The 27,684-nt window shown below is 37.6% G+C and overlaps 1 protein-coding gene across 3 annotated transcripts in view; it reads right to left on the bottom strand.

Moving 5' to 3' along the window:
• wipf1b (WAS/WASL interacting protein family, member 1b) overlaps positions 1 to 27,684 on the bottom strand; it is a 60,011-nt gene that overhangs the window by 29,564 nt on the left and 2,763 nt on the right. For 2 of the 3 annotated variants that reach the window (XM_038299405.1, XM_038299408.1), the window contains exon 2: positions 9,938 to 10,045. The exons of the other annotated variant lie outside the window; for it this stretch is intronic. The gene's annotated coding sequence lies outside the window, so the exon portion shown is untranslated. The remainder of the gene's footprint in view (positions 1 to 9,937; positions 10,046 to 27,684) is intronic. 3 annotated transcript variants of the gene reach the window in all.

Here is a 27,684-nt window from a genome sequence, read left to right as displayed (position 1 = left end):
AATGAAGAGTTGTCTCTAATGAACTACTTTGAGAGAGAAATCATTAGTTTCTCAAAAAGTGTGAAAAGCTTTTGAGTAAACAATCAACTAAAAGCACAGAGATCTACATTTTATTTTCCTGCCTCCAGGTCTCTGATTAATTTAGTAATCAGTCATATTTCAGATTCTTTACTGCAAATTAAAAGTGAGACCTTATTGTAGTAGCAACAAATGTACCCAACTGAATCTTGGCTTAGCCTTTTCATATAGAAACTGCATGATCTCTTTTTCGTTTTGTTTCTTTCCATCCAAATAAATGGTAGGACATAACATTCGTAACTAAAAAATTAAAGTTTGTATTTCATATATTCTTCTCGCTATAACAATATAAGCCATTTTAGTGGAGTTTTATTTTACAGGAATTGTTTTAGTTCAAATGAATGGAGACAGAGGTTATTTTAAGAAAAAAATATATAAAAATAATAATCATTAGGGAATCTACACACTCCAATGTTTCTCAATAAATGTTTAATTAATTTTATTTATTTTAGATACTGCCATCAGGGGTGCATATAATGTGTTTGTATATTTAAAACAGAATAAAAGTGATGGACAGGCCGGTCAGAGGATGACAGAGGCTCGAGGCCGTTTCGTCTAACTTTATTCTGCGGTTCAAATTTAGTATTAATATGACTCAGAAGCTTTAGCAGTTTAGCTAAAGATACCGAGGGTGACATGTCGACTCATTTCCTGCAGCAGTCATGAAATGACATGGCCTGCAGATTTAAGAACAGCAGTTTGGAGTCAGGTTACCGGTGGGCTCCGAGGTGAGGCTCCGCCCTGTTTCTGCCTAACGGCTGGATTTTAATAATGCAGCTTTGAAGCTCAATTTAGGAGCAGTAGGAGACAGAAAGCTGCCGGATTAGTAAAGTACCCCGAAACGTCCGACATGAGAAAAAGGCCATTATGATGAAACATAGAGAGGAAATAAACCACTTCTCTTTATTTTTTTCTCTCATATGTCGCCTAATATTAGCAGCTAAAGCACGAACAATGCTTCCTCTGACAGAGAGGAAAGAGAAGCAGAGGACAAGATGTGACTGGTTTATGAACTGTGAATCCTTTGAAGAGAGCGGAGACACACACACATACATTTAATTTGCCCAACATATGTTTTCTATTAACAGATGGTTATAAAAAGAAACTTCCCTATCCTGCTTCTGCAACTTCTGTTCAAAGAGCTCAAGCTGATTCTGCCCAACATAAAATTAAATGTTTTACATTTTAAAGTTAGTCTCACTGGTTAAATAAGCTCCCTATAAACCCTTCGATTCAAACTAGAACTTGCAAACCTCTGACTGGGAACAGACAGAGAAGGCTTTAGACTGTAGTAGGGATTAAAACGATTAAATGAAATAATGACGCATTGAAATAATTAACTAATTAAATAATTGATGAATCGTTTTTTGGAGTATATAGACACTAACCAAATGAGCAACCACTCAGGGCAATAATTATGCACAAAAATATTTGGAATTTAAGTTTCTTTTTTTTGTCCAGAACTCCTCAACTAACTAAAATCTGTATAACATCTCCTTTAAGGCATCTTTAACAATTTCATTATGAATCAATTAATCAATAAAAAAAATCAACAAAAGCAAAATAATCGTTTGTTGTAGCCCAAGTCTGTGGAAAATCTTTTTGCTCCTACTGTACATCCTTCAGTTGAGGGTAACCAGCCTTTTCTAGATATAAATTGGAGCAGTCTGCCCCGGACATACAGGAGTTTGTACCTCCTCCTCCCCAGGGCGACATTTACTACCCGCTTTGACAACTGGCAAACTAAAGAGCTTAAACTTTGAAGAAATATAGCAAACTGGTCAATAAAGCGATAAAAACCAAAATAAATAGAATTGGCTTTTAATATTAAGACATAATCTTTTTATTTTCATAATTTCTTTAGGTCCTCCATGGTCTTGTAGCCATCTCTGTTTTGCATCAATTCACCAACATTGTAACATATCGTGTTTCTGTTTATTATTTCTAAAATAAATAGGGCTGATTTATGTCTACTGTTATATTATATTATTTTATTCAATGACAATAATAGGAAAAAAAGATGGATATTTAAATATGTGTTACAATTAGGGATGCACGATATTGGGATTTTGGCCGATATCCGATATGCCGATATTTTAAAATTCATGTAGCCGATAACCGATATTGATACCGATGTTAAAGCTGGACAAAAATAAGTAGTCATTGAAAATAGCAGTTTTGTTATCCATTTCTGACACTTTGAAAAAGAATATACTCAAATATATTTTCATATGCTGATATCAAATTGATTTTTTTTTTTTTTAACAGTGTCCTGTCTGGCAATGTGGCAATAAGAATAATTGTCTTGATGCCAAAAAGAGCCCAACAGATTTTACTTTCACAAGTGTAGCGGTATGGCAATTGCCATATAGCTCCACTTGTTTCCTGCATATAAATTGCTTTATTATTATTATGCAGGGAGTTTTACAGTTTATATGGACACTGCAATGTAAATAGAGCAGAAAAAAAGAAGAAGAAAAGGAAAAAAGAAAGAGAAAAGATGAAAGAAAGAAGAGAAAGGAGACAATGACAAAACATTTTCAGTCTGCTTCATCACCTGTAACGAGATGAAAAAAGAACAGCATAACCGAAAGACACTGTACGAGATATACAATAAAGCAACATCTTGAAACTATCGCTAAAGTAATATTATTAAGTCTGACATGTACTCTGTGTTACCTGAAGATACGGATGTGGGGTTTCTGTTTGGAAGTGAGTCTCTGAGTACCTGGAGCCAAGCACCTGTAATTGTTTGTGACAAACAAATTGATTTTTAAAAACGCGGTATCGATCTATTTTACTTTCAAAATCTCGTGAAATTTCATCGTTCTGTTACAAACTCTCGTGATATTTTACAAATTCTTGTGAGATTTTGTTAGTAAAATAGATCGATACCGCGTCAATATATCAACATATAAAAATATGGCAAAATTCCGTGAATTTTCGATGGATTTCGTAGCGTAACGACGACATTTAGCAATATTTCATTAGTAAAAGAGATTGATATGGTGTTTTTAAATGGCAATATATCAGCATATGAAGATATTGTGATATTTTAATGTATCAATATTTTTTCCCTCGTCTTTAGAAGTTTTTAAGTCTGTAAAAAAGAAGTTTTTGAGGAAGAAGAAGAAGTAGTATTTTTTTTTTTTTAGACTTTAGAAACTCAGAAGCTGATCAAATATCGGGTTAAATATCGGTGGGGTGGCCGATGTCTGATATTCGGTTTTAAAGGAGAATTCCGGTTTTTAACACTTTTAGCCCATTTTCTGTAGTGTCCAGGATGAAATCGAATGATCGACACCAAAATTTTGACAATTGGTCCTGTCTCTGCTTTTTGGCTCATTTAGAATCCACCCCTGGCTGCTTCAGAATGGCTTCCATAGAGCATGTCCGATAATGTCCTTAAAACAACCTTAAACGTTCTTTTTTTTAAATATGCTACTCACCGGTTGGAATAGTCGAGAATCAAGAATCCACCTTTCGTATTCCATTTTCAGAGTTTTTTAAAGTGTTTAACAGAGACGTTAGCACCTCGACGTCGGAGTACACAGAGTGAAGCGAAAAGACTACAACTGTGTAAACAGGCCCCATTTCCATTTCCGGTGGCAGGGGAATATTGACTATTCCTACAGAACTCAATGGGATTTACAAAATGCTAAATAAAACACTACAGGAACGTTTTTTCTTTACGAAACTTTTTTTGGAACGTCATTGAACAGCGCTGACGACCCGGTGAGTAGCATATTTTAAAAAAAGAACGTTTAAGGTTGTTTTAAGGACATTATCGGACATGCTCTATGGAAGCCATTCTAAAGCAGCCAGGGGTGGATTCTAAATGAGCCAAAAAGCAGAGACAGGACCAATTGTCAAAATTTTGGTGTCGATCATTCGATTTCATCCTGGACACTACAGAAAATGGGCTAAAAGTGTTAAAAACCGGAATTCTCCTTTAAGGCCGATACAGGCCGATACCGATAGCGGGCCGATTATATCGTGCATCCCTAGTTACAATTCATCATTACAGATGTTTCAGGTTTCCTGTGGTTTGTTATTTCTAAAATATATCGGAGGAGTTTGGTAAACATGGCAAAGTCAGGAGTTTGTTTGGGCATCTGTTGCAGGCATTCGTGCCAGTTTTCCATTTCTTTTTATTGTATTAAAAATTTTATACAATTACAGTTTAAAACAATTATCATACTTGTATTAAAACTATATGGTACTGATGGAAATTGAGTACTGTATCTTAATGTAAGCTTTCGCAACCACAATCATGTAATCATGCTGTTGCATATCAGTTTTTAATTTTTTTATTGTACTTGCGTATAGAAATAAAGAAATAATTATTTTGGTTTAATTTAATGTTTGGTTAAAGAACAGTCGTCCAGTTATACGTTGATTGATGTTTATAAAGCAGATATTTATATAAAAATAGTGTTGAATCTATCACCATGATCAGGTGACTGAGCCAAGCATTGCTATCTGTGTGATAACCTGGCTGAGCTGCCAACATGTGCAAAGAAGAGCAATCAACCGTTGGCATCAACACAGTTACACTTAAAACCCAAATAGTTATAATTATTAGCAAAAGTCCAATTATCTGTTAGAGTGACATATAAAAGAATTTCATTTATTTTCTGGCTTTAGTACGATCTCTAAGCAAGATGGTGCAATAACCAGGGTGTCTTTACTTTTTCTCACCATTTTTAGCTTGACTGCACTGAAAAAAACTGAAAATAAGATTATTTTTTCTTGAATTAAGCAGTTAAGTGATACACTTTTCCTATGGAATAATGGAATTTACATTTAAAATAAGAAATAAACCACTGCAGTGTCTTATTTCAAGTGCATAATATCTATTTTATTTTATACGTCTATTAAGAGTAAAAATGCTCATTCCAATGGCAGATTATCTTATTTACCTGCTCAAATTAAGGGTAAATACACTTAATTTAAGACATTCTACTCATTTTTAGATTGTTTTTCCAGTGTCAGCAAATATATTCAGGCACCTCAAAATAAAAGCAGAAAGGTTGTTTTGCTTCCAAATTAATTGATGCGCTAATCAGTTTAATCCCGTTGTCTTTCAAAGGAGAGATACAAGAAAATAAAAGCTCAATCCTAATCTGTGTTAGAACATCTATATGTATATCTATATCTGTAGTTCCACCAAAGCTTTTAGAGGTCAAAGAAACTAACTACTGTGTAAGACAAGCTGTACCAAACCTCAAACATCCCTTTGCTTTCAGGTCAGTCCCATAAATAGGCATATACACAAACATGGCCGCACCGGCGGTCAAACATTAAGCTCTGACTGTCCTTCTATTTGAATTATTAGAAACTGTAAATTTAGACACTCCGAATGCAGGCCAAAATGTGATAAATGTGTCTGATGCTGTGCAGAAAACTGTGCTGAGTGGTTAAGCTAACATCCTGTGTTCTTGTGATCTCGCTCACACACAAACACACATCTCGCCTTTACCATTCAGCAACAGATGTGGCTCCGCTGCTGTCATTTTAGTCCTCCATGTGGCAATTTTGCTCACTTTCTTGTATGCAAATTCTATTAAATGAACCAACATCTGTCACACAGGGCTTGCAATACACTCTGCATACATGTCTGCTTTAGCTTGTTGTAACATACATTTCCAAAGCAGAAGTTCAAATATGTTTCTAGATCTTTGTACTGAACTGAAGTTTCCTTGTAAAAAAAATAAAATAAATGGATGATTATATAAATAAAGGTCAGGTCTGAAAAAGGAATAAAAATCTCTAGACAGGAACAGGAAAAAAGAAAATGCAAGGAATAAGGGTTAGCACTGGTTACAGTATGGTTAGGAAAAACATGGTAATAGAAGCAGGCAGTGGCAGGTGGTGCATCTGATACCCTTCAGTGGGCGGCCCTAAACTTAACCTATTTCTTAATTCCTTGACATCTAACTGCCACTGAGTGCATGCACATGCTATCTTAGTAACACAAAGGATTTGTTGCATATTTGCAACAAGGGGTTAATATCACCACTTTCACATTTTAATAACAGACACCACCAATAATATTCAAATATGAAATGCCCAATTAAGACAACAGCAAACTTCTACTCTATAACTGCAGCTCTGCCATGTTTACATAATCGGTAGCCGTTTAGATTGAATATGCATTTAATTATGGCTGAAACAATTAGTCGGATTAATCGTGATTAATCAACTATTGAAGTAATTGTCAACTGATTTTATAATCGATTAATTGTCAACTGGGGTATAGGGACCCTAAAACCTGAATGCAGCTGACAGAACAACCCAGTTACAGCAGAAAATATACCAAAAGTGTAAAAAAAAAAAATATATATATATATATATATATATATATATATATATATATATATATATATATATATATATATATATATATATATATATATATATATATATATATAAATATATAAATATAAAAACATATTGCATTTAAGATTTTTTTTTTTAAATGTATGTCAATATGCTCTATCCAGAACACCTCAAGTGGAAAAGTTTTAAGTTTCACCTGGCTTAATTTTGTAAAAATTCTTTGGCTATATTATGATTCAATTAATTGTAAAAGAAATAAACAGATTAATCTATTTGCAAAATAATCATTAGTGGCAGTCTTATATTTAATTACCAGATAAAGTAGCGCAAAAAAACATGAAAATAAAATATATCTCACTATAGAAGCTGATATTGAAAAACAAAATCCATACTACGCACTTTCTGCAGGAAGTCTTAGTATCTCAATTAAATATTGGCCATTGAGGCCAGAAAAACATTTAACACAGGTGAATCTTAAATGCAGATTGTCCCTGGCTTAACCTGGCTCTAAACATCTTGCTCCAACTGACCAATCAGAGGACAGAAAACGCTGACGTTAGGGTGGGCCCTCTAGCTGCTCCAGTGGGATTGGTTAAAGTAAATGTTCCTCACTAATATTGTGAATGTAACGTCAGCCAGCACTGCTGATTCTGAAGTCCCTGGGCAGATTTGATCGACATAACAACGCACTAAGGCTTAAATCTGATTGGACAAAAACTATAGCAACAACATAAGTGTAATTGAAGCAGCGCAGCCATTGTGGAAAACGAGTCCTTTTTCAATGGCGGTCATACAAACAAAACAAGCCGGTAAGGTACCAAAAAGGAAATACGCATAGTGTAGAGCGGATATAGATTTGACCAATCAGAGGCCTCCTGTCTGCGGTCACCTACAATCTGGGAGAGGTGCAGCAGAGTGTGGAAGGGGCAGGGGCACAGTTGCCTTTAAACACTGTTTTTTTTGCCAGTGGGAAGGGAGCCAAATGCCGATTGTTAGCGGGTCGACCTAAGTTTGAAAAACACGCTTTATTTTCTAGAAAAGCGGCTTTAGACAGGCCGGACCGAAACTGATGTCCCCCGACTGGATAACTGCTCCTGGCTGGGTGACCAACAAAGCTACTCTGATCTAACCAAGAATCCCCATCCTTTGTTTTCAACATAAAGATTTGAAAAATAACAAATATGCCTTATGTCACCTGTAATCTGTGTGGAATATGTAATTCAATAAATATAAGCAATAGTGTATAGTGAATGAGTAATCTTATATATTGCATGTTTAATGCTTGTTTTTACTAAAGGTCATCCTGAGTCTAATATTCAGCACCTGAGATGTAACGTCTATTAAAGTGATACAGAAAAAGAGTCTCATGAAATACATTTTTATTGAGCACAGGATGATTTGATCAGTTCAAGTTAGGGCTAACTGGGTCATTAAATCATACTTGCTGTATATGAAGCTTTACATTTTATAATAATCCTGATTCTTTTTCACAGATACTCTTCTGGTTGACATCAGTTTGTCACTTTTCTTCTTAAATGTATATGTATGTATACAATTACAATCTAAGTAAGTCCATTTTTATTAAAATAAGTGTATCTTGTCTTTAACTGAGCAGGTAGGTTAGACTGTCGACAGAATAAGACAATTTACATTTAAAAAAATATGAAAAAACAAACGTAGTTTCTAATTTCAAGTTCATAATATCTAAGTATTTTATCTTATTGCTAAAAAATACTCATCCCATTGGCTGATCGTTTTATTTACCTGTTCAAACTAAGGGTAAATACACTCATCTTAATACATTTCTACTCATTTTCTATAGTTTTTGCAGTGTAGGCTACTGATAACTGATAAACTACATCTGCAAGACCAAAAGCTTCTGAAACCTCGTCATTCTTTAATCTTTCATGATAACAAGAACCTGTCAACGTGTTTCACTAGTATGTTTCTCAGTTTGGATTGAGTTTAACTTTGAATTCAGGTTAAATCTCAGAAAGGATGTTTTAAGGGAAAGCAAAGGTTCTGAAGGCAATTTCTTCCATCTGTCATCCTTTTTATGAAATGGAAAAAAATGAATAAATCAATATAGATTCATCCGAGTTGGTATGAAACAAATCTGATATTTTATTAAGAAATGAGTCACAGTTCTTTAGCTTAGCTCTAATACGAAGCTGTGAAACAGAAGCTAACTTTAGCATGGTTAGCCGGTTAGCATGGCTATTGCTAATTAGTCACAGTGTTCGTTTCTAATCTGTCACAGAAAGTGCGGAAACTTCTCAACAGGCCTGACAGGAAGTCTTTATTAGCAAACTCTCTCAAATTAGCTAATAAAAATAAACTGCTTCCATTTTTCCTGCAAAATAAACATCTAAAACATCACCCACAGTCAGAGGAAAGAATAAAAGCAAAAAGAAGCATATCTGGATAACATAAAATTAAAATTATTACTGCAGCTCTTAGAACAGCAACTTGATTTCCACTGTGAAATGTTGATATTATAAAATCTAATTTCATCTTTAGTCATTCACATCTCTGATGTGCTTTTTAAAGCAAAAACTTTTGCATAAATGGTTTCTGTTGTTGCATTTGGACATTCAGTTAAACAGTTTAACTGAACCAGTCTTCATACCTTTAATTACTTATTGTGTCTGTCATTTATGGAAATTTCCTCATTCTTAAAGCGACAAAAAAAAGGAATTTCTTTCACAGAGTCAGATGTGCGTCCTGTGGTATGTACGCACAAAGGTAATAAGCAGTTATAAAAAAAAACGGTTCCTCGTTCTGAAAACGCTGAAAGGAAATGGCAGCTTGGCTTGTATTCCTGTCACTGCGGATGAAAGTAACCTAAGAAAGCTTAATATGCACAAACTTTGCTTTTCAAACAAAGCAACTGTCCCCTTTTTCCAGCTGTAGTTAGGAGTTCCGAAAATATAGAGTTTGGATTATCTTGAAATGCTAAAAACTGATTAAAACGCCACAAAAAACAACGGTGAAAAGACACATCGAACAAAAGCTTCAAAGATCACAGTATGGTGGAGCACTGGGAGAGAATCACCTGGAAAGATTTTATTTTAACCAAAATTACACACAAACAAAGAAAAAAGAAAACCTGGAACTGATTAAGTTAATCTTTATTTAACCTAACCAGTTCCTGATGAATGACTTCTGCAGGCCGACCCTCTGGGGGACTGTCTGTCTTAAATAGCTCCTTTCTCACAGCTTAGAGATTTGACATTTAAATGAAAGCTCCATTATTAGACTGAAACAGAGCCTGCAGAGCAAATTATGTAAACATAACTCAACAAGTACAAGACTGGATTGTGTTATGCTTCATAACTGTAAGTCTGCAGTGAGAAGAGAACTGAGCTCGACTCTTCACACTTCTGCATAAGACAGAAAAGCAGAAAGCAGATCCTCAGCCCAAAGTTACAAGAAAAAAAGGGTTGTTTTACTAGCAGATGTTTTGCATTAACAAACTGCTAATATGTGACATTGGAAGGAGAATACATCTACTTACTCAATCTGTGTCCATAGAAGAATTAGCAGTATATTCAGAAGACAGTAGAAGCAGCACCTCAGTTCATTCCTCATAAAAAGGCAAAATGCAAACAGCAGCCACATGCAGCTGAAAACGGAAAGAAGCACAAAGTTAGCTGCATCCAAAAAAACCTTCACCGTTAAACTCAGCGATGCAGAATTTCTTGATTCCTCTTTCTCTAATCTCACAGCAACATGCGTTCAGAGAAGTGTCACTTCAGCACACGCTTATATACGGTACACACCACTTCCTCCTTCTCAGTTCCCTACCTGATGGAGGAAGAAGAGTGATGGAGTGCCCACTAGGGGCTAAAGATTAATAATATTATTTAAAAAAAGTTTATGAAAAAGCAAATATTTGATATATGAAGCCAGCATTTCATCCATGCATGTTACAAACAAACAATAAAACTTATACTTGTCAACTAAAGCTACAAAACTGCTTTTTTTCTCTCTTTCAAATCAATTTAGTACCTTTGAAAGTTAAATTTAACATCTAGCTGCAAAGTGTTGACAAAGCAAAGTGGTCCCCAAGCGTAAGAACAACTGGATCCATGAAGCTAAGCTCTCAAATTTACAAAATGCTTCCTACTGTATATAAAGGTAAAGATTTGATATGCTTAGAATAAACCAACAGGATGTTGACATGACATAGCTGAAAAACTAGGAGACCGTATTTTACTCTGAAAGGCAATGCAGTAAATTGTGAAATACAAGTAATTTCTACAGTGAAACACTTTTTCTTTCACTAAACTTTCTATGAATTTGCAAATATATTATATCTATTATATCTTTAGCGATGGAGCTTTATAATTTATCCTTCTTGTGGAGAGTATTAGATCAGCACAATTCCACGGATTATGTGTACCATGACATTACTGTAATATCAATTTCATCACTCTTATATATTCATTCATTCATTTATATTTGAGTAGATTAGTTTTAGGTTTTCACTTGCAGAAGGACACTGTGTATTGAATTTTAAAGAAATAAAATAAAATGTAGCTTTCTGCATTTTATTATCTGTATCGAGAGTAAAGGTTTTCTGAAGTATTCAGAATAATTGAGATTCACCTGTTCACCTATAACTGTGCATTGAAACTTTCACAGAGGTGGACATATTCCACATTTCTAGTTACAGCTCAATTTGAAATAAAACTACAAAACACCAATTACCACAAGAAAAAGGAGATGTTCTACAGAGTATATTAAAGACAAACTAACAAACCCTAGAAACACAATTATTTACAGTCTTTATAATAAATAACAAGCACCTAAGAACATGTAAACAGCAACATTTATCTGCTGTCTTTCCTTTTAATCTGTATTTTGTCTCTAAAATCAAATTCAACCCAATTCAGCTTATTTCTATCCATAACGCATGTCCTCTCAAGGCACTTTACAGTTCACTAGATCATACAGTTGGATTGATTCAAAGTTTTCGAAAGAAAACCAGTTGATTGCATCGACTCAGTGACTTAAAAGCAGTCCCTCACACTAAGCATGCTTGTAGGGACAGTGGAGAGGAAAAACTCCCTTTTAACAGGAAGAAACCTCCAGCAGAATCATGCTCAGTGGGAGCGGCCTTCTGCCGAGGCCGACTGGGGTTCAAGGAGACAGAAGCAGACATACTGAGATACCAGTGTTGCATGGTACAGAGATACAAAAGGAACTTGTCAACCAGCTCCACAGGCGGCCCTGTCCAGGAAAGACACAGCCAGGCAGACAAGATCCGAGCCAGCCCCCACATCAGAGGACGAAAAGAGCACATCCAGCCAGTCAGTCAGTCAAAGAAACAGGTCTACACTGAAAAACAGGCCGATCTCCAACATCTATAAACAAAGGTGTGGATGGCAGCAGCACAGCTGATATTTCTCTCCAGGATGGAGTCACAGCCAAACAGGAACAGACCAGATGAAGCTACTATGAGAAATATCAGAGAGAGCAGAATGTTAGAGATTGAACTAAAAAATTCTGTAGAGTGGGAGAATAGAGATAGAATGAAGCTGAATGATGGGAAAGGGGTCCCTATGTCCTCCAGCAGTCTAAGCCTATAGCAGCATAACTATAGAGATAGCTCAGGATAACCTGAGCCACTCTAACTATAAGCTTTATAAAAAAAAAAAAAAAAAAACACTTTAAGCCTAGTCTTAAAAGTAGACAGGGTGACTGCCTCACGGACCAAATGGCCAAGTTCTTAAATTGATTAAAAGCAAATATTCTCAGTAAGGTAATTTCTCTGCCTTTGCCCTGACACTATGGTCTTCACCGCTTTCCTTTCTTTTCCAGGAGAAATGTATTACTTTTTGACCATGTTTGAGGTTCCATTAAATCATTAAATATTACACTGCACAAAAACCGTCAGTATGCCCTCCGCTTTTCAGTCCTCATTCCATCAGAGAGAAAATACCATTTGTTTAAAAATGACCTGACTTCAGCCTATAGCCGCTGGACAGAAAAGGGGAGCACAGCTCTACATTAGCCACTTCCTGTGCTTTCAGCGTCAAACTTCCTGCTTCACAGCACCGTCCGAGGCAAACAGCCAAAACACCATCGTCAGTGTTTCGGTGCTCTGCCTGCTACGTCTTAGTGGCCACAGCTGTTTTTCTTTACCAGACTATGGTATTCATTGAGGAGGAAAAAATGTGGGAGCTGGTAACACAGTTATAAAAAGACCTGTGTTGCTTAAGCTGGAAGTGGCTAAGAAAAATCACAACCAGGTTTTACAGAGAACCTTCACTTAAGGTCTTGTGCCTTTAATCACATAAAAGATTTATAATCACTACAGGCAAAGGAAGTTTCAACGAAATTCTCAGGAACTGGGACTGTTCATGTAACCAAGCTTTTGATCGATGAAAGGCAAGAAGAGAAGCTGTTTATTTCTTGAGACAAGCTTACTTAAACATTTTGACTCTATCTTGCATCATGAGTAATCCAACAATTAGATCAATGTCTACAAAGACAGTCAGTATTATATTGTCTCAATATGAGAGCTAATTTTAGGTTATGCTGAGCTGCAGTTTTCTTTCCTGTTTTCCCCATTACATCATGCTGCCATCAACTGCAGCATCAGCACTTCATGCTACTATAGAAAAGTCCAATCAAAAACACATGTAAGCTGTAAAAATGTCCAAATGTAGCTGCAGATACCAAAGAAGCAGCTGGTGAACTTTGTGGAAGATAAAGAATTAACAATCTGCTTTGCCGCAGTACACCAACCACTTAGTGCTACTGTTCCTCTTTCTGACCTGTTGAGGTTTCTTCTTTGGGGTGTGAAGTGATTCCAGGTATTATTTATTTTCTGTCACTTGCATTTAAAAAAAGCACCATAGTGTTTGACAGAAACCTTGTTTTCCAATCCAAAAAATGTTTCTTGACACTTTAAAAGGTCACAGCAAATTACTTGAAATAAAATTCAGCTATGTCTAACTTTCATAGAGTGGAAAGGAGAGATGAGTTGGTGAAAGGCACCAAATGAGAAGCAATATTTTTAGGTGATTTTCTTTTTTTTTTTTTTTTTTTTAGTAAAATAGTGCTTAATAGACAAAAATGGAGGAAGGTTTAATTGACTGGATCTAAAAAGGTTGAATGGACTTTAATTAAAACTTTATTACATTAAAAAAACGACTTTTAACTTAAGCCAAATGAAACAGAAACGTGACATTAAGACAATTTCTCTTTAATGGACGTTGTCCGTCTCCTGCTGCCCTCACCATGGCTTAAGGGCTTGTTATCCTCCCGCAGCAGTGTGTCGCAGTGAGCTTGTTGCAGATACTTTTGACTTATGCCTAATATTGAAGCGTGGTCTGCACTAGGGGTGGAACGGTTCACAAAATCCACGGTTTGGTTCGGTTCATGGTTTCGTGGTCACGGTTTTCGGTTCGGTATATGTTGATTGTTAGCCTGACATGTTGGTCGTGTTTCTGTTAGCATAAGCAAAACGTGTTGCACAATGCTTGCACACTGCTGCACTTTTATCCACAACTTTCTTTCCGCCATCATCGTAGGTCACTCTAAATGCAAAGCGCTCCCATACAGCAGACCTATAAAGTGCTGCTGGCGCGTCTTCCAACTCCTGTTCTTTCCCACTCGCCATACCCACACAATTCTCCACAACAACTGATTTTTTTCTGCTACACCCGGCTAAGCTGCTTCGCTTCTTCTTCTTATTTACTACTGGTGGTTGGCTTTGGTCGCAGTACCGCCACCTTCTGCTCTGGAGTGTAAACGCCTCGCCTATGAGAAAAAGGAGCAGCGCATGAACCGAACGCAACACACGCGAACCGAACCGAGACAATCGAACCGAACGGTTCGGACCGTTTTCATAAACCGTTCCATCCCTAGTCTGCACTATGTTATTCCAAGCCACAATGCAAGAGGGACAATCAGGAACTAGCTGTGAGTGTAGATACAGCCGAGGCGGTGAGGAAGTGGGTGCAAGTTTGTGCGACAATGGAGGGATATGAGGGCGAAAAAGAGCGGCGATCCAGGTTTAAAAAGGGTCCCAGCAAAAACAAGCCAGTAAGGTACCAAACAGGAAATACGCATAGTGTAGCACGGATGTAGATTTGACCAATCAGTGGCCTGCTGTCTGCGATCACCTACAGTTTTTTGAGCGGTGCACCAGAGTGTCTATGGAAGGGGTGGGAGCATATTTGCACTCATTGCGACACACACACAGATGACTCGGACTGGTAATCTGTGATAGCGGGCAATTGCCCGGTGGGACGGTCCTAATTTCAGCCTCCTTAAATCATACCGGCCCAAACACTTATTCTCCGGCCGAAGCCCCTACCTGCGACAGTAAATAACTCAAGGAGCTCAAGAAGTATTACAATGTTAACTACCTAAACAATGCATGCAGTATATATAGCCCTTCCTTGTCATGCACATCCTAGTGACGGTTGGCTTATGGTGCAATTTTCTATTTCTGTAAAATCCTTGCAACAAACTAAATTATAATAAAACAAAAATCCTTTTTTTAAACCAAACTACGATGTTCCTCTTATATGTCATCTTATATGTTATATTTTGCAAAAGTGTTGCGGTGCATGACGGGGTTTTGCATCTGTTTATGTTATTCCATTTCATTGCCCACATGCCACCTAGACTGGCAGTGAATGCTCACACACCGCTGAGCAGCAGTCACAGTCATGTCCGTGTTAATAACCAAAGCCAGTGAAACTGCTTTATTCTAATACTTAAAGAATGTCAGCAGGAGCGGACTGGAGCAGTTATTCAAACTTTATCTAGATGAGTAATTAGAGCAATGATGGTCCAGTAAGAGGAGCCTTTTTCTTTATATTTTCCCCTCCTCATCTCAGAAATGCCACATGAAAATGTCCCCATAGTCCTTATATAGTAAATGTTCTAAATAGAGACTCTGCTATCAAAACTGCTAATGCTTACAGTACATTGTAACCACAATTATGTCTGCTATGTTTACCACCAAGCTAGCTCAATTCAGACATATACTGTGTTTTTGTTTTGAGGCCTCAACCGCACTCTGATGGCTAGCGAACACACAGGGAACTGTCAAAAGTATTTTTTTAGATACAAGTAATCAATTAATGAAGTATTAAGATGACGTTGATTGAACTTATCGACTAACGATTAGCTGCCTTTTTTCCTAAAAAAAAAACGTGAATTTTATTTTCATAACATAAAAGCCTTTTCTAGTATTTTGAAATTGAATAAAGAAGCACATAAGTACTTTTGAATGAATTAGTGTGTCACCGTCTAAATACCGACTGAATAAACACGACTTGTTTTCGCACACATAGTTAGACTTAGACATATTTATTGAATATAACCAGATGTATAAGGTAACTAAATACAAAAACATTAAGATGAATGGAAAAAAAAATATATGAAACATTTATTATCCCCTATGAACAGAGATGTAAAACACTAATTACAAACAGGGGATATCACTCTAGCATGCTGTCAGGTGACTGTGATTCAGCTTTGTTTCAGTGTAATCCAACAATCAGCAATGGAAGCGCTGCTGCACTTTATAGATGATCATGTTTATTTCACTGCTAAGCTGCTTATTTACTGTTAAAAGGCTGTATGCATCGAAATTTCATCTTGTATACCCTCTGTGTATACAACACGACAATAAAGTTTGTCTAAGTCTAAGCAACACTTTGTGCTGTTAGCTGTGCTTCTTAGCGGGTGGTTCTGGTTGCTCCATGAGGAATGTTAAAACTCAACTCTAATAAATGCCTGAACTTAAAAAAGGACAAATAATCAAACTTATATCATGTCTTTTATAATAATGGTACAAGAACTTTGTACCATTATTATGAGCATCACCCATGATGCTCACTTACCAGTCACTACATCCTTACTTTCAGAACACGGCAGCCTTTTATTGTTGAGAAGTTGACGCTGCACCACCATGCAGCAACACTGGTTGTTTTAATTGGTTGATGCAACAAGAATTGACAAAAAAGTTAAGAGCTTTTTCAACCTACCAAAATTCACCCTGCTCTATTTGCACTAATCCCACTGATTGCATTGCTAGAAACAAGTCATTTGCAGCACTTTGCTCTTGAACGAGCCTCTACACATGTAGTGACAACATGTAAATCACTCCATGATAAACTATAAGTCAAATAGTTGTTTGCATCCTTAGTTTTTACAGATTCCTACCTTCAAAGATTTCTAAAACCTCATTTTCAAAAGTTTGTGAATTCTTTTCTTCCTGAAATTATCAACTAGTTATATGAACCGAAAGCTAGCGTTGCTCTTTGTTAGCTTTCAGAGCTAATTCGCTTTATTTCAAATTCCACAAAACAAGCTTTGGTTCTCAAATCCAGATATTAACTCTTGAGGCCTGAGCACACTGGCTGCGTACAACTTTTTAATCTCCGATCCAGTTCTTTTTCCATGTCACAATGACTGCGTAGAGAGGCTCTGACTAGAAAGGGTGAACAGATCTGCGCAGATTTTTTTCACTTCTGTCTCTGTGCCATACATATTAAAACAATATCCCACATTTGATTGTCCTACAACTAGTCCATGCATTTGTTACTTCAAGGCTGGACTATTGTAATCTTTATTATCAGGAAATCCACAATCTGTAGTTAAAAGTCTTCAGCTGATCCAAAATGCTGCAGCCAGAGTTCTGATGAAAATTAAAAAGAGAGATCATATCTCTCCTATCCTGGCTTCTCTTCATTGGCTTCCTGTTAAATCCAGAATAGAATTTAAAATCCTCCTTCTCACATATAAAGCCTTAAATGACCAAGCTCCATCTTATATCAGAGATCTGATTGTTCCTTATGTTCCTAACAGAGCACTTCGCTCTCAATCTGCAGGTTTACTAGTGGGTCCTAGAATTTCTAAAAGTAGAATGGGAGGCAGATCTTTTAGTTATCAGGCTCCTCTCCTGTGGAACCAACTACCAGATTTAGTCCGTGAGGCAGACACCCTGTCTACTTTTAAGGCTAGACTTAAAACTTTCCTTTTTTATAAAGCTTATAGTTAGAGTGGCTCAGGTTATCCTGAGCTATCTCTATAGTTATGCTGCTATAGGCTTAGACTTCTGGAGGACATAGGGACCCCTATTTCATCATTCTGCTTCATTGTTTCTCTTTTCTCCCATTGTGTCATATTTGTTAGTTCAATCTCTAACGTTCTGCTCTCTCTGCTTTTTCTCATAGTAGCTTCATCTGGTCTGTTCCTGTTTGGCTGTGACTCCATCCTGGAGAGAAATATCAGCTGTGCTGCTGCCATCAACACCTTTGTTTAAAGATGTTGTAGATCGGCCTGTTTTTCAGTGTAGTCCTGTTTCTCTGACTGTGACTGGCTTGATGTGCTCTCTTTATCCTCCGACATGGGAGCTGGCTCGGAGCTTGTCTGCCTGGCTGTGTGTTCTCAGGACGGGTCGCGTTTTACATTTGCCTTTTGTATCTCTGCTTCTTTTTCTATGTCTGCTTCTGTCTCCTTGAACCCCAGTCGACCTTGGCAGATGACCACTCACACTGAGCCTGGTTCTGCTGGAGGTTTCTTCCTGTTCAAAGGGAGTTTTTCCTCTCCACTGTTGCCACAAGCATCCGTATTGTGAGGGATTACCTTTGAGTCAATGAGTCGATGCAATCAACTGGATTTCCTTAGATAGAAAACTTTGAATCAATCCAACTGTATGATCTGGTTGAACTGTAAAGTGCCCTGAGACGACGTGTTGTGAATTGGCGCTATAGAAATAAACTGAATTGAATTTGACTTGGACAGATTCTGAAAAGTGATTAAAAAAAATAAAATAAAAAAATACTAGCGCATTCCATAAACCAAAGCTCCACTTAACGAGTCTGTGCAGCAACTCAAACCAGAACAGATAGAGAATGTTAATATACCTATAATAAAAACATAATTAAATCTACATCTAAAGAAAAGGAATACACACAGCAATAAACACCATAGTGCGGTTTATATGCTGACTGAGGCAGAGAGGGGATTCTCAGAGAAAAATCTGGGAAGGTTTTATTTATGTATTTATTTTTAAATACAAAGGTGAGAGGTTCGCCGCACTTACCTGCTCTGTCTGCCTCAATATTTTGGCGGGTTTTTTTTTTGTCAGGCTCACACAGAGCCTGACAAAAAAGATTAACTACGCTTTCTATTCCTTGTTGTTTTTGCAAGGCTGAAAGAGGATCATTACTTCATTCCTAAATTCCTATCATGGGTAAAGTCCATTGTTTTTGTTTTTACTATGAATGCATCATGCAACTCCAGAACACTCTTTCCCAGTGCGATTAACAGATTTTATTTTGTTTTTTCCCCATAAGCAGATGTGTTTTACTTTGTAAATGTGTCTGTCTTCCTGTCATGCCCATGATATTACCGCTAATTTGCTGTGTAGTCCACCTAAAATAGACCCGAGGTCTGTCCCAGTTGGTGCAGTTGGGGTTAGTTGAATATGATCATCCCAATTGACTTTCAATGAGCACTAAATGCCACGACCCTGTCCAATATGATTTTTTGTCAGATTGGACACAAAATCAGCTTTGGTGTGTTCTGACCTTAAATTTAAAAAATATACTGCACCATTTGGTTTCAGCTTTGTTTTTTAGATTGTACCTAGTTGTTTAGTTTAGCATTACTAGCATCAAGAGTTTGACAACAGTGGTAGTTCTATGTTTCTATGTTCTGTCATACTTCACCAGGAACATATTTATAAAACAATACATGAAAGAGACAAATAGCTGTTTGGCTGTTGATTATTGATAATCACTTAGTTTCCTAACTTGGAGATTTTTATTGAAATCATAAACTTTTTTTAACAATTGCAAGTTGGAACTTCACATTGTTATACACAATACTACTTTAATGCCTTGAATGTGTCATTAGGCCTTTGCCATTTTGGGGGTCTTCGGAGCCAGTAGTGCATGATTAGGCTGCAAAACAGGAAAACTGCAAGGACATATTTGCACTGTCAGCACAGCTTGGCGGTGATATGTATGGAATGTTATTATCTATATTTTGGCTCCCATGTTTTCTCACCAGGCCATCTACATAAATAAGATGTCATCACACTGCAGAAATGTGTCAGGATATCTGCAGCTGAATAGGAAACCGTCAACATACAGTTTATGCAAAATCTTAAACACATAAGATCAACATAATCAGGTCTTAAATAAGATTTGTGGAAGTTAATCTAAATAAATATGAACTACCAGATTTTTACAAAGCTGTGCATTAATAGGACTAACTAATACCAGCCCTATGTAAAATTCAGTGCAGGCAAAAGCTGCTGATGTAACAGAAATATGAATTATTAAAGAGCCCACTAAAAATACACGAGTCACATGGTTATGACCGGCAGTGCTGTATGGATAGAGTGATGCTAAGATCACATGTTTCACAGGAAACTGAGCTCAGTGCATCAAGTGAGCAGAGTAACTCAATTTGTTTTCTATAAAACACGACATGCTCACAGCAGCCATGTTTTCTGACCACAAACCGGCGTGCGATCCATGACACTGGTGAAACTCCGGTCATGTTGGGTCAGCTCTCCGTTTACAGCAATGAGAAGCTCTTTAAGGTTACACTGAAGAGCTGGAATCGTCCCACTGTGGTAACCAGGAACGCCAAGAACTTAAACCCACGACAAGATCAAACTAACTCCATGACCAATCCTACGAGTCAGAGGAGCAACATGATCACTTAGGCTTTCTTTTCGCTTGTGCAATTAGCAAAACACGAGTGAGGAAACCCAACCACTAACTGGTGCTACAATAACTGGAATGCATTTACACACACCCAGAGTTCCCATTGAGTGTCAGTCAACAGAAACAATTTGAGTCCAAAATGAAGGATTAAAACTAACTATATTCCTTCATTCTGGACTTAAATGTAGGAACATTGCGATGGCTCCTTCATTCCATCATAACACATTCACATCCTGATGAGATCAACTAAAAGTGTTGTAATTATCAGTTGTGGTCACTGCATGAACAAACAGCTTCCTTTTGGAGGCTGAAACCATAACCCTCATCTAACAATAACCAAGTATCACCACAACAATGGCTTTAACGAGGATTGGGAAAATGAGTCATATACAAAGCCTACAAATATACAGTTGTCATCTTAGTGCTAACAGATTTTAATACCCATATTTTTTTGCATTATAAAATTACATCTTGTGCAATCTAAAGTAAAACGTAATTTAAAATAAAAACTGTGTACACTCTTGTTTATTATATAATGTGATACTGGAGCATCAGTTTGACTTTATAGCTTTGAATTCCTTTTTTTCTGGGCTGCTTATGTTTGGGTTCTTAGGATGAATAAAGAGGAATATTAGCAGTTTAATTAATGCTTTATTTTTGTGACGGGGAGGAAAAATGTTTAAATGTAGAAATCAGAATTGCAAAATTAGCCGAGCCACATAAGTTAAACAGAGTGGTGTCAGTGGGTGACTACACACTTCAGATTAGTGTTGCAGAATCAGCTTTTATTTCATTGGTATGAGAGATGTGTTGCATGCATCATCACAGCCTAACTTTAAGATTTTAAAAAATCTGACTAAAATGACTATTTTTCATTCCTCACAACCAAATAAGGTAAATTTGTATTCTCTGTTTGGTGACACAGAGATGTTTACAATCTTTTTTTTGTAGATATTGCAGATTAAAATATGTAAATCATGTCTTCTCCCTTGGACCTAATCTAACAAATTAAAGTAAATAATTTGGAATTGGTGCGTATCAACAGTCCATAGCAGCTGCTCTTCTCAAAAACGATTTAACTTGAGAGGGATGTACGAGTCATGTGACCTTAAGTGGTCGTTACCAAACATTTTATACTATGACCCCCACAAAAAACAATGCAGTAGACTTATAACACCCTAAAAATAAATATCTAGCCAGTTACTTCACGCTATATTTAAATACACTTAAAGAATAAACTAAATCTTTTAACTCATTTGTTTCTTAGATCACATTTTATATTTTATTTTTATTTATCTAGTTATTTTACTGTCTATTTTACAATTAACTGGTATATTCACTATTTGAAACATGTTTTAGTTACTAAATAAATGTGGTGTCCACTTATTATGATCTGCGATGGTTCCTTTATATCATAAGATTATGCTCATAAGTGATCTCTCTGCTTTTTCTCATAGTAGTGTCATCTGATCTGTTCCTGTTCGTCTGTGACTCCCTCCTGGAGAGAAATATTAGCTGTGCTGCTGCCATCAACACCTTTGTTTATAGATGATTGAGATCTGCCTGTTTTTCAGTGTAGTCCTGTTTCTCTGACTGTGACTGGCTGGAGGCTTGTCTGCCTGGCTGTGTGTTTCCTGGACAGGGCCGCCTGTAAAGCTTGTTTACAGCTGCCCTTTTGTATCTCTGCTTCTGTCTCCTTCAACCCCAGTCAGCCTCAGCAGATGGCCGCTCACACTGAGCCTGGTTCTGCTGGAGGTTTCTTCCTGTTAAAAGGGAGTTTTTCCTCTCCACTGTCGCTACAAGTCGATGCAATCAGCTGGTTTTCATTAGATAGAAAACTTTGAAACAATCTGACTGTGTGATCTGTTTGAATTGTCTCTGTAAAGTGCCTCGATATGACAAGTTGTGAATTGGAGCAATATAAGTAAACTGAATTGAATTTAATCATTTCATGGTACCTGTACTTTTTTCATCTTATTTTTGCCACCCACATTTCACTTTTGCTAGCCAACAAAGATGAAAGACACCTGACCAGACATAGTTTTAATTCTCAGATGTAGATTTTAACACCAACCCAGGGTTCCTACAGCATAAGGCAAATTAAATTCAAGACTTTTTAATGCCACTTGAAATAAAAATTTAAGACCAAATTCACAAGAAACACAAGAAAAACCCGCTTGCGAGAACTTAATCCAAAGGTTTATTTTAACATAAACCACTGCACTGTTTCAAATTTTAAAAAACCTTCCCATACGGGAAGAAAGCTAAAAACACACAAATGACAGATATATTTTAATAATTATTTAACTGATTTACAAACTTTGTTTTAGCAGCAAACAAAACAAATCAGTTTTACAAGTGTTAAGTCTTTTTTGCAGCTATTTTTCTTTGTATCGTTTTCTTAGTATGTTTGATTTGGTGATAAGTGGACGCGTTGCAGAGACAAGGGTGGAACAAAACTGAGAAATACCGGCTGTTTCTCGGTAACTCGATTTTGACGCTCTGTGTTTCGTGCTTCGCATGTTTGACTCCACTGCCTTAATTCCCATCGCTCTGAGCTTGAATGACTTCTTGCACAAAATACACTGTGCCTCATGTAATATTAAGACCTACGAAAGACTGATTTAAGAAATTTTAATACCAATTAAGGCCTTAGTTTTATTTTGAAGAATTCAATGCCTTTTAAGACTTTTTAAGGACCCGCGGCAACCCTGCCAACCTGTTAATGTGACCCCCTTCATACAAATAACACCAGTTCTTAATCTGCTGGTAGAATGTCATGCAAAACACAGAGAAAGGCCATTTAATTGTGCACCAGTGCAGTCTTGGCATGTAGCTGTTGCCTAGTGCCCCTAGTGGCTAAAAGTTACACAGCGTTGTTTTAACATTTGACATCATTTGTCAAAACACTTAATACACTAAAATGATAAGAAGTTTTGTCTGATTTAAAAGTATTCTTAGAAATAAATTACACAGCAATAATTAAGAATAAAAAAAAAATCAATGTACAGTTGTGCTTGACAGTTTGTATTCATTCCAGATAAAAAAAACAGATGCCAGTGAAATAATTTAAAATTGACAAATAAAAAATTTAAATTGAAATCATGACTGTTGACAGGTAAGTTGGTTCACTGTTCAGAAAAAGGTACTTTAAACAAAAATTCTAAATAAATATTTTATTTCACTAAATTATAGTTAAGTACGTTTTTTTTTATTTATCATTACTTTTTTCATTTAGTGTTATTTAAATTGCCTAGTGTGAATGTATCATTTTCTTTAATGGAAGGGTAGCTAAACCTTCAAGCACAAGTGCACATACAGGTGTATTGATCCATGCTTCCTTATAATGGCACAAGTTATAGCAGCATTACCTAAAGTTAAACATTATGCTTTTTATGGTGACTTACAGAAATAAATTGAAACTTAAAAATTAATCATGCAATCCATGAATATACCATGAAAAAAAATGAAAGTTTGAAAAAAGAAGGTCCAATTACAGTTGTGTGAGATACAGCAAACATTTGGAAGAGGGAACAACTTTTAAGACCATGTAAAGTAGAAAAAAATGTGTTTGCAGTCTGTCATACCACAGAAATATGTTTTCTTAAAGGGGTCATAGAATGATTCTATAGGGTATTTGGTGCTGGTCCTTAAAAGGGATGGAACGGTTTATGAAAACCGTCCGAACCGTTCGGTTCGACTGTCTCGGTTCGGTTCACGTGTGTTTCGTTCGGTTCATGCGCTGCTCCTTTTTCTCATAGGCGAAGCGTTTACACTCCAGAGCAGAAGGTGGCAGTACTGCGACCAAAGCCAACCACCAATAGTAAACAAGAAGAAGAAGAAGCGAAGCAGCGTAGCTGGGTGTAGCAGAAAAAAATCAGTTGTTGTGGAGAATTGTTTCGGAATAGCGAGTGGGAAAGAACAGGAGTTGGAAGACGCTCCAGCAGCACTTTATAGGTCTGCTGTATGGGACCACTTTGCATTTAGAGTGACCTACGATGCAACACGTTTTGTTTATGCTAACAGCAACATGACCAACATGTCATGCTAACCCCGAAATCCCTCATACTCCATCAAAAAGGCCACAGTCAGTGCATACATGTCTGCTGCAGTGTTAATGGCGCTGCTCTGCAGCGCAGCGTACTATAGCCTATTACTTGATGTTTTAACGGGTCGGGTTGCGGTAGAGCTGGGCGATATGGCGATATATATCGTGAGGACGAGAGAAACATGTCTATTGCGACCTTTCTCCTCTATTTTTTCTATCGTGATAAACTTTTTTATTATTATTATTACTGCTAATCTACATTTCAATATAATTTGTTAATATAACATTTTGCCTTTTTGCTATGCAAACTCTAAGTGTATATAACGAAAAAAAAAAGAGAATAAAAAGATAATGTGTACAGAACGTGGTTTTGCGACACTACACCGCTTTACGTCACGCGGCTTTGCACCATACGTTTGCGACATTACTGACGGAGAGAGCCCGCGAAATTTCTTTCTTGCTTGAAAAAAAAATGAATGATGGACACCCAAGAAGATGTTACCACAGCAGCGGTTACAGAGTCCGAAACGGTTGCCAGGTCACAGACACAACAAACACCACTTTTGCCCAAAAGGGGAGGCAGCTCGGTTGTTTGGTTATATTTCGGGTTTCAGCCATCTGATAAAGAACAAACGCAGCCGATATGTAAACTGTGCAGCAAAGCCGTTCCAGCGGCTGATGCAAATACTTCCGGGCTCTTTTACCACCTGAAGAAAAATCATGAACAAGAACACGGGAAACTACAACCACTCCGATCAAAACAAACAAGGGATGAAAATACAGGAAGCACTGGAAAGAAATTCTCACAGCCGAAGCTTAAGGAAGCATTCGCCCAAGGATCACAATCTGAGAAGACGTCTCAGCGACACAAGCAGATCACAGGTGCTATTTCACGCTATATCTGTAAAGGCATGGCCCCCGTTTACATAGTCGAGAAAGACAGCTTTCGGGACCTCGTCCGTACACTCGATCCCAGATATGTGATGCCTAGTCGAAAACATTTCAGTAAAGTGGAGCTGCCTGGCTTATATGCTAGTTGTCGGGCTGAAGTGGAGAGAGAGGTACGCAGTGGTGCGACGCATTATGCGTTGACTACGGACATGTGGATGAGTAGAGCAACACAGCCTTATATGAGTCTCACCATCCATTTCATCAAGGACTGGACCCTCCGCGCTCAGTGTCTACAGACCGTGTCTACAGACCAGACAGTGTACTTTCTTGAGGACCACACCGGAGTGATGCTCGCCCAAGGTATGAGCCTGACATTGCTATGCACTTTTGTTTGTTCGCTAGTTTTACTATTATTGGTTTTACTAATATGTTTACACCAATGAACTGTGTGCTTTTACAGCATACGCATGTTATTCCAAATTTCCCATTAGAGTTATCTCCATACACCTAAGAACGTATGTCTGTGGGTTTTCCCTACGTCGCCTCGTCAGCTGATTCTAGTCACGTGACTGACACAATTATTTATAGATATAGGAAAACAGCATCTGTGTTTTATGGCTATCCTATGTCAACTATAGCATAAAATGCAACATCAGTTGTGGTATATCGTGATATATATCGTTATCGTGATATAAAATAATCCATATCGTGATATAGTTTTTTTTTCCATATCGCCCAGGCCTAGGTTGCGGGTTAAATATCAACGGGTCGGGTCAGGTTCGGATTTGAATTGAAGATATCCGTGGGTGACGGGTCGGGTTCGGTAGTCATCCTAACGGGTTCGGCAAGTGCGGGTTGGTTAAACTCGACCCGTGCAGGACTCTAGCCTCCACTGTGGCTTCGTCTGCTCCGCTCTGAGTTCCTTGGAGATCGTAGAGAGCATGCGTGAGATGATTGAATTCAAAGCAGCAAAACATGCAGAAATGATCCAGGGTTTCCACAAATCATAAAAAAAATTACAATTCATTCGTTTTTTTTTTTTATTAATTTCATAAATTTTTATGGGATTTCGGTGTAACAATCAACATATGCCGAACCGAACCAAAAACCGTGACCATGAAACCGTGAACCGAACCGTGGATTTTGTGAACCATTCCACCCCTAGTCCTTAAGGTCTCTGAATAGGGTGTGTAACATTGGTTGGGCTGAAAATGGTATATTTGCTGTTCTATAATTCCTAATGCAAGCCTGGCTAAAAGCCCCAGAATTAAATGACAGGTTTTCTTCCTTTTATGGTATGCTCAGGAATATTTAGATGAGTGAAGCTGCTGAGCAAAGACGCATCATAGCAACAAGCACTCACTCACTGAAACATCAAATTGTTGATTGTTGTTGGTAGGGTGAGCAGACGTCCTCTTTTTCAAGATGTCCTACTTTTCATACCTAAAGAAATGTCCATGGGGAAGTTTAGAATCGCCTGGGATTTTTGTCGATTACAGTGCAGCATGTAGTCGAAACACACCAGGCACTAGAACCAAGCCGTCAGCTCCGGGGCTGCTCCGCCAACCCCGGCGGATGGGCGCAGGGAGCCAGCAGGGAACGGAGCGATCGAACACGACTCTGTGATGGTAGCCTCGACACCAGCGGCCCTGTGCTTCCCCCCTCCTGCCTTACTGGCCCCCAGCCCCCTCTCCTCTGGCTGAGGACGGGCAGCTCATGGCTCTCTGCTGGGTCGCTCTGCACTCTGACTGCAGACACAGGCTGTAGCTGCTGCATCCGAGTCCCTGTGTTTTGGAGGACGGAGGGGCTCGCTCACGCTATGCTGAAGACAAAAAATTCTATGTACGAAATAATCTATATGTTTTGTGAACAAAGTCTCCAACTAGACATGAAAAGGTCGTTAGATTTGTTACTTTTTGAGGAGAAAGTTGCTAGAGGGTCTGAAGAGTTGCTAAATATGACGACAAAGTTGCTAAGTTGGAAATAATGCAGAAGCAGCCTTGCTGTTCAACGGAATAAAAAATAACAAGTATAAAGTACAATCAAAAAAGGTTAAGAGGTTTTTTACACATGTAGAATAATACATTTAGGACATTTACAAAGAGATTGGGGAAATCTCTATGTGCAGTCATTTAATGTTAAAGACTGCATAAAGTCTTTTTAGGGCTGGGATGGTGTACTTTGCCCACAAGCATAGAGTTGGTGTCTTATTTCTAAAAGAAATAAGACACCAACTCTTTGACTGTAGCTCTGTAGGTGGCGGCAATACGCCTCAATTTGCCTTGCTGCCATTAAAGGAATAGTACACCCAAAACATGATTAGCCTTCATTTTCTACTCACCCCCATGCTGAACAACACTCTGGAGTACTTTTTTGATATCTCAAATGCATCTGGAGATCTGGGAGGCTTCTTGCTGTTTGCTGACATTCAAATAATGGAGGTCTATGGTGACCGAGACAGAAAGGTCCATAAAAGTCCACAAAAAACGTGTCAATATTCCTCCATACTGCTCGTCCAATGTATTCCAAGTGTCCTGAGTGGGTAGCATCCAGAATTTACCCGAAACGAAGTCATTTAGAATGTTTTTAGAGCATAAAAAGTAGTGTATA

The sequence above is a fragment of the Cyprinodon tularosa genome, unplaced genomic scaffold, assembly GCF_016077235.1.
Source record: "Cyprinodon tularosa strain WSP-4 unplaced genomic scaffold, ASM1607723v1 ctg428, whole genome shotgun sequence".
NCBI lineage: Eukaryota > Metazoa > Chordata > Actinopteri > Cyprinodontiformes > Cyprinodontidae > Cyprinodon > Cyprinodon tularosa.
This window is presented reverse-complemented; position numbering and strand designations above follow the sequence as displayed.